At 42.0% G+C, this 3272-nt stretch overlaps 1 long non-coding RNA gene across 1 annotated transcript; it reads right to left on the reverse strand.

The window, feature by feature from the left end:
• Positions 1-6: 6 nt before the first annotated feature.
• Positions 7-2978, reverse strand: LOC106807699. The gene is made up of 4 exons (XR_001393696.1): positions 2873-2978; positions 2345-2424; positions 408-764; positions 7-255 (listed from the first exon to the last, which is right to left on the reverse strand). It is a non-coding gene; the product is annotated as an uncharacterized LOC106807699 (long non-coding RNA).
• Between the last annotated feature and the right edge of the window lie 294 nt (positions 2979-3272).

Raw genomic sequence — 3272 nt, forward strand, 5'->3', positions numbered from 1 at the left:
CCCCAAAAAAAAAGAAGCTAAGCCTAGCTAAACTGTCGCATTGAAATTCGTGGGACTGTTCACGGCTCGAAGGACGTATGTCGGGCTGCGTGTGGAAGCTTGCTCAATCTGACCAGGATTGTTGCACACTTGATCTTCCTTGAGAACACGTCCGTAGCAGCATTGCTGAGAGAAGATGTCAAACAAGTACTCTCCGCAGCACGCGTGAATGGCCAGGAAGCCAAACTTGGAGTATACGTTGCCGTCGCAGCAAATCTGTGGAGAGATGTTTAGCAATCTATAAAAGAAATACGACTAGATTGAATATTCGTGCAGCGTGGTTTCGACGTTGCACAGATCATCGACTAGAATTTTTCCACTCGACTTATGACTGAATTACGAGTAAAGCTCGTTAGCATTCGTCACACCTGTACGTGGTGGTTGTAGCTGATGTCGGTGCAAGCTGTCTAGCAACATTCGATTGTATTTCGTCCAGTTGTCGATTGCGTCACTAATGAAGCCCCTCAGCTCGGTTACGGACTCGTCCGCTACGTTGCCGAGCATCTCAGCTTTATCTGCCAATCTTTTAACTCTGGTTCGACGGCGCTTTTTCCACTCTAGGAGCTTCGCCTGGCAGCGGCGCGCCATTCTTCAGTGGCATCAACCGACGCGCTACCCAGCTCGGCTAGTTCCTCCTTGGCGATCTCTTTCCACTGCTGAGCGGTTTGCTTTATTGCTTCTAATTGACCGCTCGTTTTGATTTTCTCCAGCAGGCTATCTATCCACTTGGGTAAAAAAATGAATTAAAGTTAGCTAGCGTAACACGTAATAAATTAGCTGCTATTTTGTTATGCAAAATGTTTTCGTTATATTATTTATAGTCGTTTTAAACGTGTTTTAGCCACTTTTACATTGTCACTTACGCATTTTGTGTGTGGGTAATGATCGAAACGCGTAATGCATTAACGCTTAACGCCACTACACTGCGTCCTTTTGTGCAATTTATATGACAAGATGAAATTTCAATAGCGAAATTATGCGTTTAATTCATATAACACAAGCATACAATTAGAAAAAGAGAAGGCGTCCCATTTACTTATACTAATACCGTTGCATACCGAACTTGCAATGCGCTGTGATGCGCATTGATGCGCTTCAACGCGGTTATGTACACACCAGATACGGTTTAATGGCGCATCAATGCGCATTATTTTTCAATGCACATACGTATGTAGATTGAGCAGCTTCGCTTACGGGTTCAATTCGGTTCGTTCGGTTCTGTTGTCGTGTGTTCACCGATAATTTTACAACACTGTTCTGTTCGGTTTGGGATTGGATGATGAAATCACGTGTGTTCTCGTGAAGATCCTGTGATTGGGTGATGGAAATTACGGTGTTCTCGTGAAGATCATGTTGAATTCGTTGTTGGATTTGCGTTTCAGTTGCGTTCGGATTTGCGCTTCGGATTTGCGTTGCGATTTGCGTTCGGTTTGTTTCGGTGTGTCAACGTATATCACATATGAAATGAATTATGTCATTCGGTTACAATGCGCATTGATGCGCATTGAATGCGCTCTGGTCAATGACGGAATTTGGATGTGTCAAGGGTATTAGAATCTTCATTATTTATACCATTGACACACCGAATTCGGTATTGATCAATGCGCATCAATGCGCATTGTAACGAATGACATAAATTCGATTTCATATGTGGATATACCGTTGACACAGCGAAACAACCGAACGCAAATCCGAACGGAAATCCGAAGCCACCGAACGCAAATCCAACAACGCATTCAACAGGATCTTCACGAGAACACCACGTAATTTCTTCATCCAATCACAGGATCTTCAAGAGAATACCACGTGATTTCATCATCTAATCCCAAACCGAACAGAACCGTGTTGTAAAATCATCGTTGACACACCGCCAAACAGAACCGAACCGAACCGAATCGAACCGTAAGCGAACTGCTCAATCCACATACGTATGTGGATTGAAAAATAATGCGCATTGATGCGCATTACAACCGTATCTGGTGTGTACATAACCGCGTTGAAGCGCTTCAATGCGCATTGAAAGTTCGGTGTGTCAACCGTATTACTAATAATGTGGATCACCGCGTGTGTACTATACATATGGCAAAGTAATAACTCGTGTCAGAAATATGATTAAAACCATTGTAACATGGTGTTTTTTTAATCAATGGCTGTCTGAATAAGTTAGATTAGAGAGAAATATGGCACCCGGTTTTGTTTCACTATAACATAACTGAGCTCTCGGCGAATACGCACAGTTTACAGGCGCACATACATGAGCAAATACGTATGTAAAATCTATTTCATCGTACTATTTTACTCGTACCATCTCTCCGATATCCTTCACGTCGTCGAATGCTTCTTTTATAGTGGTCGCGCCTTCACGTATTTTCTCTTCAAGTGTCACTAAAAGCACAAATACTAATTGTAGCTCTTGTAGTTTTTAGTTTTCGCGCCTAATAGAAGGGCACTTCAGTCAAATTGCACGAAATAAATGCTAAAAAAAATGCATAATTTCGCTAACGATATTATCTGTGATTAGAGAGAGCTTTCGAAGGCCATTGCATCAATGCCTCGCATAAATATTGCTGTATATCACGGCCGTGCCACGGCAAACCAAAAGGCCATCACGCAAGAGAATCGTCATCCTACGCCTACTATAAAAAACGGTCCTCAAGAAGTATTATTAAAACGCCGTGCATCGCAATAGTGCTCTCATATGTCTCAATGTACTGACACTAGTAGTGTGCTATTTTGAAGCCGCTCATGTTGTATGCATAATGGGTGAAACTCATAGCTATTGCACACGTAATACTCGAAAAGAGGTGCGCTGATATATTTTCGTTATACCTACCTCTAAACGATCGAGTCGCGTTACCCGTATTTAGTTCGGTAAGAATTGCATCTCGAGCTTGATTTCCCCAATTTGTTAGTGCGTCCAGAATACCAGTGGGAGCGCAGAATCCTGCAACAAATGAGGCAACCAGTAGGCTACAGCACTTAGAAGTACAGAAGATGTACTTAGAAGTACAGAAGTACAGAAGTAGCCGAACAGTAGATTTATTCATAGTTGTACGTTAGTTGACGCACCCGATGATGTATTGATAATGTTTTTTTTCTCCATAAAATGGCTTAATTAATGATCACGTTAATATTCTTTTGATGTTAACGTTCTATTTTTCGTCACTAGCAATGACAAATTTGCCAACAATTATACGAAGTGGCACATACTGCTACTACTACTACTACTACTA

The sequence above is a fragment of the Priapulus caudatus genome, unplaced genomic scaffold (genome assembly GCF_000485595.1).
Source record: "Priapulus caudatus unplaced genomic scaffold, Priapulus_caudatus-5.0.1 Scaffold229, whole genome shotgun sequence".
Lineage (NCBI taxonomy): Eukaryota > Metazoa > Priapulida > Priapulimorpha > Priapulimorphida > Priapulidae > Priapulus > Priapulus caudatus.